An 11,152-nucleotide genomic window follows, 5' to 3' on the forward strand; every position below is an offset into this window, starting at 1 on the left:
ACAAATGTTACGAATTCTCTATTGGTATTCCGATGATTGCACTTAGACTTTACTTCTTCTTTCCCCGAAACTGTTTTAGCGCATCTTTAACGAACCAGAGCAAATCATATCCACATATCTAAAACCACTTGGGGGTTTAAAGTTGCATCAATTGTTTTCGGTACTGTTGTACTTGCGTGTGTTTACTTGTAGTCTTTTGTTTGCCATATGTAGAAATGTACCATAAAGAGAAATGGTATGGTCCAAACATAACAAGAACTCCATGGTGATGCCGATTAGTTGTAAATTTGCAGCTGGGGCGGTTCTGCCACGACTACCAGTATAGATAACAATTTCCCCCTATAATTATTGTTCCAAGTAATATACACAGGTACCTATTATTCATATATAATTTCAGTTCAAAACAGAAGATATTGTTCTGATAAACCAGCTGAACCCGTGTGTACCAATGATGGTGAACATATAGATTTGATAAACTAGCTGTACTGAAGTGTACAAATTCTGGAGCACTGACAGGTCTCATAAACTGGATGAACTAATGTATACCAATTCTGATGTACATGCAGATAACTGTTAACAGTACATGTAAACTGCAAGAGACAATATAATTATGTCCAAATTCCACAATAATAGTACATTTTATAACTCTGGGCACTTCTGTGTACATGTTTTCATAAAAACACCAAATTTGGACTTCCTTAACTCTGAGTGGTAAAAGGCAAAGAATTTCAAAGATAATATATTCTGCTAACATTGCTATTTAATATTGCTATTTTGTATCAGTATCAGTATATTAGGTTTATGAGGCAATAGTTCCATTGAGAGTTATATAACCGGAACATTGACACTTAATGTTCTACGAACCGCGAAAATATCGATATTAAAATGAGTACTTTAACTATGTGTTCTATATACTGTATCTGAGGTCATATACTTGTTGGATGTATTTATGACGGTTTTTAAGTAATGTTGCATCAAAGCAAAATAAAAGGGTACAGACATTCAGAGAAGATCGATGCTGAGAGATTTGAACGAGACCAGCTGGTAGAAAGGATCCTTAATTGTGAACCTAAGTTGTGATACTTGTAAAAACATTACGAAGAAATTTGGTCAATGACCAGCTGGTAAATATGAACCTAAGTGGTTATCCTGGTATAAAATATTCTGATTGTAATAAACACTTAACCCCAGCCCACTTTTCATATTTTTAGTTTATCAAGTCGACTCAGTTGCTAACGGGTACAGATAATCCAGAACGGATCAATGCCAAAAGATTTTGCCAGTACCAACTGGTAGACTGGATCCTCGAGAACCTTAATTGGTATCCTGCTAAAATATGGTTGTTTTAGTCTTTCATTATATGTGAATCGAACACTATAGTCAAGTATTTATGTCAGAAAAAAGGCAATTGACGTCAGAGACGTATCTATGTTTATTAGATGTATTTGAAGTAGTATGTATCGTGTGAATCGACCTAATGAACTATATAAAGTACAATATGACACTCGTTAGCGATTCGACCCTAATTACAGCTATCTCTCAGCTGGTACGTGGGCCTCGCCAAATTGGAATATTCTTATAAATTAAAAGTACAAAAGATACAATGGAGTTTAATATCCTTTCTTCTGCTCGTGATAGGACAGATATAAACACAAGAAGTGTACAATGCGGTAAAATTTGCTTAACACCTTTAAACTGAACGTACGAAGATACAACAGCATTAGCCATGTGGACTCTCAAAATTCACACCCAATGTGGTATCAGGCGTTCCGGAGCATGTCTTACAGATATTAAAATATCGGTGATGATATCGTCTCATACGAAATTTACAATGATGTGACTTGTGTAGATCAAACCCCAGTTTCTCACGGCGCCTAGTCTACTACCTAGTTCACATGGGAACAATCATAGATATGTCAATTCTTCAATAAACAGTCGCCATTCGCTTTGAATGTTAATTAAAAACGTTTTTCGTGAAATTAATTTCTTGCATTAAGTTTTATTGTTGGACTTGAGGGAACCAGTGAACTAATTAGATTGGAAGGTTTGTTTTTTAATTCAACTGTCGACGAATAAAAAGTGACCATACAATATTAACTATTGGATTTCTAGAGCGGGTTAAATTTGTTTAGAATTTGTTTAGAATTTTAACGACAGTAGTTTTTTCTCCCACTTTATCGTAATTTTCAAGGTAATTGACTATTTTGGTTTGAGGTTATACATGGTTGAATATTCTCCCAGAACTTGAAATTGAAACTAACATGTCTATACACCTCTTCCCCGAAATCAAATGATAATTTTAATTTAATCCAATTGAATCTACTACCGTTTAACTGACTAATGAACACGTTAATGTGTTTCGCCCCATTGCCTACTGCACATAGTATCGTTTACCAGATTGTAATCTATCTAATTACGTGAAGTTCAATATAAATTGATTATATGTAGTGTAATACTGTTAAAAACATAAATTAATGTCTCTTGTGTACAGAAAAACAAATACCAATACAATAAAAACACAACTTATCATTTACTGGCGGTTATGCTAATTTGATAACAGCCTTAGGGACTGACTTGCTAGTTTCAGGAACCGTTTTCTGATTGACGTGGTTCCGTCTGACTTAAATATACCCTTATATGGAAATGTATTAGAAGATCTGTTTATTTTGTCTTGTATTCTCACTACGTTTTAGAATTGCAAATTCGGCGAAGGGTGGTCGTGTTGGGTGCGTTAAAGGTTCGAATTGCAAGAAAATCAAATGAAATGACCTACTTCCTACTGATTGACCTAATGAAGACGAATGTTCCGGAACAGCGACATCAAAACTGACAACTATAATATGGGGTTTGCGAAGCTCGGCGCAAAAAATCAGAGATCACCAAGAAGATTACAATGTTATAACAAGTGAATACTATAGTGTACTTCATAACTATTAGAGAAACTTTGTCGAAACGTTGCGGGTAATAATTAGTTTATTGTGATGATATATCTAACGTGTTTTCCTATTCTGTTTCACTGGAAAGGGTCTAGTGTCCGAATACCTTTAAAGGACAGAGGGCTTGTGTAGAATATTTTACCGAATATACCAACGTTAAAGATCCCTCGATAGATGGAAATAGAAATATAGTAGGCAAATACCATCTTCTACACTGTATGGTGTTGCCCGTCTTCATTAGACCAATTAGACACAGAAGAATAGGACGTAAAACTCCATTCAATTAATACTAAAGCATACTGAGTAGATGATTTCTTATGGTCTTAACAGAATAATAAGATAGAAAGTTAACGGTGCCAAAATTCCGACGATAAAGGATTACCAGGAACCAAAGTTAAATGGTGCCATGAATCAATTTCTGACAGGTCAAGACCTAGGAATCGGCGGTGAGAATTGTACGTTCCAGTATTCTGTCTACAGTCTATCTAATTATGCAATAGACGGGAGAATCAATACTGGAGACTGTAAAATAAATTCTATAGTAACCTTCTCGAGTACGTTGACCTATAGATTATTGTGGAATATTCCAGGACGCTCTATGTTAATAGCAGACGACTTCAGAATTTGAAGTCGTTTTCGAAATTTGCATAACTGTCGTCATTGCATAATATATAATCTCTTAAAATGCTAATTTTGTCATGTTTTGCACTAAATCTATCCGAACACAGAGTTGCGTCTATGGTCTACGATAGAAAAACTAGCAAGATAAATCCTGTCAATTTATAAATTCTTCGATTTCAGAATATTAATATCACAAATTATTCCTAAAAATTCTAAAGTTTTTGTCCCTTTTGTGAAATTTTATTGTCCATATTATCAACATTTCAGACCTGACTTGATTGTTTGGAGGGGGAGGTAATATATCAGGAGGGCAATGGTGTATAATACAACCAAGCTCGTAGCTAGACTTGATTGTTTGGAGGGGCGAGTAAGTTATATGGAGGGCAATGGTGTATGGTGTTTAGTTGAAGTAATGGAATTGGTCGGTTGTCGGGAGGCGTTGGTGTAGTTACGGGTCTGCAACATTTGGTTGGCTTAGGTTGCAAACCAATAGAGATATGGGTTATAAAAAGGAGATATGAAACCAGTTCTCAAGATGATTTGAATAGACCTATCGTTAGAGTAGTATACTATTAAAGCACACTCAAGAATACTAATCTGTAAAAACTGTAAAAACTGTACAAATACCTTGAAATATAATATATTATGCAATTAAAAACTTTAATGGTCTATGTTAACAGTTTACATTGTAATAGGTGTATTTAGCTTGATAAAACAATATTTTACACAAGATGAATTTGGTATCCAATTCTAGTGTTTGTGATAGTGTTTCTTTTCTGGAATTTCAAGAATTTTAATAACCAAGTATTTTTTTCTGCTTATTCAAAAGGGCTGAATAGTTAACCAAGTTTTAGGTGTATGGGTCTTGTTTGATATTGAAGATTGGTTGGAAAAATACCGATTCCACTATACAAAATATTTCCATGTGAGATAATCAAAGCTATCAGTTCCAGGAATGATAACAGCACCAAGAAGGGAAGCCTGACATTGTCTGGCATTGTCTTCACTTGCCCAAAGGTATCGAGGTAGCGGTAATTGAAATGTTGACGGTGATCATTTCCGGCTTTCAATTGTGACAAACGTGTCATTAAGTCTGGAAAGAAAAGACTGCTCGCCATTTTGATTCGTCAGCCTAAGGGAAGTGTAAGATAACAGTTAGTCTCGATTATTTGGCATGTAATGTAATCGAGGTCTTTATCTTTTTCAATGCACTTTTATTTTGCATCATCTTATGCAATCATGCAGCAAGCAAGTGTTAATAACACAACGTCACAATGGCGCAATCCTATCAGAGAGGATCAACTCCGCTATCTCGACTAGCCTTGAGGCCGAGCAATCACTAAAATCTCTCAAGGGAATACTAACGTGTTCTCCAATCCATTTAAAGCTACTCTATCAAACCACTGTAGTACATTGGTGACTTTTAAATTGATGTCGAATTAAGAAGTAGTTAGAAATTGTAATCAGATGTCATGTTCACGAGGGAGTTTAATATAACTGCTGTATCCTCCGGGGAGTTTGATGTAACAGCTATCTCCGGTACAATATTTGAAGATCGGTTGGCGAAGGTGTCATTAGCAACCGCTCGTCCATCTCTCTACTCGTTCAGTGTTGATCCCTCGGGAAACTCGAGCTGAATATCGGAAACTAAAATCTAATTTGAGTGATTTTCAATTCCAGTTGATCGCAATTTGATTACAGTCGCACAGCCTTTTCGCACTTACACTTTCGAGTGAATAACAACATCATACACCTACATCATGACCACATTCTGTTACCTTCGTCTATATTATTACAGTCGTCTTATGCGTGAGCATCTGAAGTGCCGAAGGTATCGCCATTCATAACTAATAAATAAACCAAGTACTAACGATCCGAACCGCAAAACAGCGAATGAACTTTTCACACGAGGAAGTATATCAATTATAAGTATTTTAAAATGAAAAGTGGTATCAGGTGTCAAGAAGAGTTGGCATATCCTGCCTTGCGCCACACAACCCATAGAACTGTTTTTATGACGTGTTGTGTTGTGTACACCTTCATGAAGACGAGCAACACCATGCTTGAGCACATTTTAGGGCATGTTTTATCCTTACGCGTGACGATGAGTGCCATTTGGGTTGGTCCTGTAACTTAAGCAGATATGAGAACGCCAGCACACTCGGGTTTTTAAAAACAAGCATACGTAGATCTAAACAACATTCAAATTGATGCAATGTTTATTGATTGATTGATTGATTGATTGTTTATTTATTTATTTATTCTTTCTTTCTTTCTTTCTTTCTTTCTTTCTTTCTTTCTTTCTTTCTTCTTTCTTTCTTTCTTTCTTTCTTTCTTTCTCAAGAAAATTAATAAGCAAAAAAAAAAGGCTTCGTTTAGGAAAAAGAAAACAACGTAATAACTTCGACGTCAACTTTCGTTTGAACGACATGGCGATAAGTAATAAAATAGAAAAATTAGATTGAGTAAGTTTGTGACAAGGTAAATGTCAGTTCTGAGTATTAGCTGTTAATATTAGCATGTCTTATCAAGTAGCTGTCAGAATTGTTAAGAAACGTCGATGACAATTTAATAAATCACCATGCAAGTTTTCAATTAAGTTGCATGCAGACAGGAAATTTAAAATTGACTTCAGAGAGAAAATGCATGTAACACATTCGCCTTTATATTGGGAGAATATTAAGATTTTAAAGTATTATAGATGAAATCATCTTCACAACATCAAGCTATTACAAACTCCGTCTTATACATCTTCACAATGTCAAGCTAATACGAACTTACGTCTTATATCTTGATTCACTTTTCTTACATCACGCTGAGAGGTTGGGTATTTTTACACGATTGGTTGGGCATTAAGGTGTCTCTCTAGAAAACCCATTGGTCCAAGAGTCCAGCTGTCCGCCCTTGTTATTGAAGACAACACCCTTTATTATTATTAAATATTACTTGTAAATAACCACAACTAACGTACAATATTCATATAGTTAATAAACTTATCTATTGCTCTGTGACCTAGACCAGTGCTTTCATTGAGACTCTATCCCCACGGGCTAAATGTAAGACAGGACCATGTCCTTGTGCAATTCCAACCCATGTAAAATAAAGTGTTTATTTTTTATTATTATTATTATTACTCGTCTCAATATACCATAAGATCTCACCAATAACAACGAATTAAAATTTCCTGTCGATTCAGCCTCACGAGTTGAAGAGATTGCGAAATAAACGACATGTGAGTATTTTGTTTGGTCATTGAAGAATGTTGTTCGACCCCTCCCTAAATATCTTAATATACAAGTGTTAATCAGGCAGGTCTTTATATTTCACTTGACGATGACCAGTAATAAAAGAAGAAGTTAATGGGGCCGTATTGACACAGTTATATCTATTACCAAGGGTATATCACCCTATTCTCTCGTCTACTCCCACCCCAGACCTCACAGGGTGTTGTTATCTTCAAGGCTGGTTTACACGACCTCGAATCACCTGTAACATCAGAGCAATGATTCAGCAAATACAACTCTGGTATCATACTAAAAGGGATCGTAAAAAGGTTTTCTAAAAAGAAAAATATGTGTATCGGAGACACTGATATCATCAATATTCATCATTTTAATGTTTAATCAGATGTCTGTTGTTCCTGCATTACCACTAAAACTAGTTGTTTGATGACGAAAACCTCGTTACAATCCCTGTAACTTGGATGCCTTGGGCGATATTTCAAAAACAATGCATTTTGTTTTCAAAATTTCCAACAATACGTCGAAAATGGTTGTTCATGGAAGATGTAAGGCTATAGAAACAGATCTTGCCATAAAGCAGGGTTACCGAAATGGGGGACCCATTAGTTCATAAGTACACAATATAAGTACACCAATTCCAGATCCTAATCAGAATTATGAATTTTCAATAAATCACAAGCCCTATCATAACCTTTCATTTCTACACGTCTCTTAAAAACGATAGCCACGTCACTATCTGTAAGTATTTATAGAGATAAAATCCGTGTTATCTTTTTTAACTTCTCTATATGGATAAAATCAGCGTGGTGTTAAAGGGATGCATTCGACTAATTATAGGGATTGGTGGAAGATGATAAGGTAGTTGTTGGTAGATGACAAGTTAACGTCTGCTTCCAGCTAACTGATATCACAGACTAGGTAGTTGTTGGTAGATGACAAGTTAACGTCCACTTCCAGCTAGCTGATATCACAGACTAGGTAGTTGTTGGTAGATGACAAGTTAACGCCTGCTTCCAGCTAACTGATATCACTAGGTAGTTGTTGGTAGATGACAAGTTAACGTCTGCTTCCAGCTAACTGATATCACAGACTATGTAGTTGTTGGTAGATGACAAGTTAACGTCTGCTTCCAGCTAACTGTTATCACAGACTAGATAGTTGTTGGTAGATGACAAGTTAACGTCTGCTTCCAGTTAACTGATATCACAGACTAGGTAGTTGTTGGTAGATGACAAGTTAACGTCTGCTTCCAGCTAACTGATATCACAGACTAGGTAGTTGTTGGTAGATGACAAGTTAACGTCTGCTTCCAGCTAACTGATATCACAGACTAGGTAGTTGTTGGCAGATGACAAGTTAACGTTCGCTTCCAGCTGACTGATATCACAGACAAGGTAGTTGTTGGTAGTAAGATTTGGATCTATTGGGTGGTTAGGTAAACTGATAAAGAACACAATCACACGATTTGATTCCTTTAAAGTACTGATCCCATGATACGTAATATCAATAATAGCCTAATGATATGACCTTAAGGGGGCGTTATCACGAGGAATGTCGACCTATGTTTGACCTACAGAGGTTTAGTCAGGTGAAGAAAGGACGATGTAATCATTATCTAAACAACAAATATAGTGATCAAAAAGGAAATCTTTAACATATGGAAAATATCCCAAACCATAGCAAAAATAGTTCAGGAACAAAACAAAAAAGCAAGTACAAACGATCTACAAAAGGAAATCATAATCCACAATAACAGTTTGGCAATACATTGTTAATATTCTAGAATGACGAGAGATGTGAACAATTAAGCAGTAGAACCAGAGGACAGTGGTGTCCACGTACTCAGTCCTAAGCTTGAAAGTATAAGTCATAGATAATTTATTGAGCTGTTTGTTTACATTGAGATTTTGGCCGCGACGGTCAGTCCTATCTGAGTCTATTAAAAGTAATAAAATCCTCGACAGATTGGGTAAATAATACCAAGGGCAGATTAATACACCTAATTTATGGCCCGACCATATTTCTAGAACACCTGATACCACTGTCACCTTTGACCACCGCTACTGACCAAGTGTTTGGAAGATTAGCTACCGTGAATAACGAAACATGATCTGAATTAATTGAATATGTCGCGGATTAACTAGAGTTGTATAGGGATTTATTAAGTCAACGTAGTTGTTGATGATGGTTATTCTGTTCTATTTGCTTGGTTGAACTAAATATTATCCTCATGTGACCAAACATCGGAAACAAGAATATTTTTATAATCATTATCGATGTCATTACTTCTATTTTCTACTCTCATCTCGGCAATAAAAACCACCCAGACGTTTAAGCTTTGTATAACTATGCTTAAAGACGAAGCTATATTTTGATCCAGCAACCACTCTGACAGAGTTCGAGCGCTTGTTTTTATAAATAGGACCACCATGTCATGAGAAAGAATAGACAGAAGTGTGAGTACCAAAATGGTGTTCGTGTGCTTTCCTTTCGGGTAATCTAGCTTCGTTGGTTTCATTTCAATGGTCTTCCATTTCGTTAACCAAAAATCTCGTAAAAGTATGACAAAATCGAGAGTAATAATTGTATAGTAGTGAACTCCTCTACAGAAAAGTACCATCAGGTGTTTCGATAAGAATAAGCATGGTAACGACTTTTGGGAAGGGCACCTTGTCAAAACCAAACCAGAGTAGTCACAAGTGATTCGCTAGGTATAAATGTGTTTAAACAGCCAATAGATTATCCAATGTTTACAAAACAATAAAATACATCAAATGAAAAGGTTCTTATCAATTCATATAGACCAGGAAAATAAATAATATATAGCTTTAAAATAAATAACATAAATTTATCATGAATAGGGGCGTTATTGGTTAAAGAGATGACGACGAATTGCGCTTACTTTTATTACTGTTATCTCTGCAGCAAACTTGGCGCTATTGTCCCATCCGAACGTTTTATCTATACCAGCATCAGTGACAGGGGAGGTACTATCTCATCCTATGCCAAGATCGAACCGCAGATCTGTTACTTGAAAATTTCCAGTATGTGCCATCTACCTCGCATTGCAAAAATATCATGTCTCTTTAAGGTAAATAGGGCCCTGGGTGGGAAATTAAATATAAGGGGCCAGGTTGTCTATGTTTTTACTTATCTAAATATACAAACATCAATACAGCTAACATGGCGACTTTCCCAGTGATTGAAGGGTTATATTGAGGGAGTGGTTGTGTTTACAGTCTGATGATAGAGCGGTTTACTTTCTCATTCATTTCTAGGTCATTTTCGTGGCTCAACTGGATAAGCGAGTACCCGTGGTCTTAAGTGAGTTTGGGCCCCTTCCCTGCGGTGAGGGCCCATGGACTTGGTTCAACCAGTCCCTATGGTAGTTAAAGCACTTGTCATTTGAGGTGAGGAGCGTATTGATGTTTATGTTTTTACACTTACGAGGTCTTCAAATCATGATAATAAATATACTGTTATGAACATCTCAGATACCCTCTGAGGTTGTTCATGGAAGATGTAAGGCTATAGAAACAGATCTTGTCATAAAGCAGGGTTACCGAAATACGGGACCCACCAGTTCATGCACCCACCCCCTTCCTAGACACAATGCTTGGTGTTTATAAAATAGGACCACCATGTCATGATAGAGTGTGGACAGAAGTGGGTTTAAATATTTTATCATTTTGCATAGTGAAAGAATGATCTGTGGCCCCTCCTAGAAAATGTTGTGGCCTTACTCGGTTCCCTCCTTAATGTTTCCTAGAAGCGCCACTACATGGACAGAAGTAGGGGTTCCACAATAAGGTGTTCAGGTGCTTCCCTTCCGGGACATCTAGCTTGGTTGGTTTCATTGCGAAGGTTTCGTTAACCAAAAATCTCATCCAAAAAATGAGAGTAATAATTGAACAACAGTGGACTCCTCAAACAAGAAGTATCATATCTCTCCCTCGACTTAATGGTTTTATTGTGTAGGCGTGTGGTGGAATTTGACAATCCTATTGACCAGGTGATAGATCAGGTGTTGAGATTTAGAGTAATATGACCTATATAGATTGGACACACGTCAACTGGTAACAGAATACGCAGTGGTTGATGTCAACGGGTAGTGGTCATTAATTCAGAGCACAATGTACGCTTAGGACAGGGGACACGGTAAAACCATTAACTTAAGTGGACTTCATGTTTTTTTTTTTTCTAAATGACGAATGCATTTTTGTCCAAAACTATATTGAGGGGTGGCTTAGCGACTGGTCGTTCGCTTCGGGCATTAAAACAAACACACGAGGCTTAGTGCGGGTAAGTTGTGACGTCTAGTCGTTTGGATGGGACAGTTCACCGAGGCACCGT

Source organism: Lottia gigantea, assembly GCF_000327385.1.
Source record: "Lottia gigantea unplaced genomic scaffold LOTGIsca_42, whole genome shotgun sequence".
Classification (NCBI taxonomy): Eukaryota; Metazoa; Mollusca; class Gastropoda; family Lottiidae; genus Lottia; species Lottia gigantea.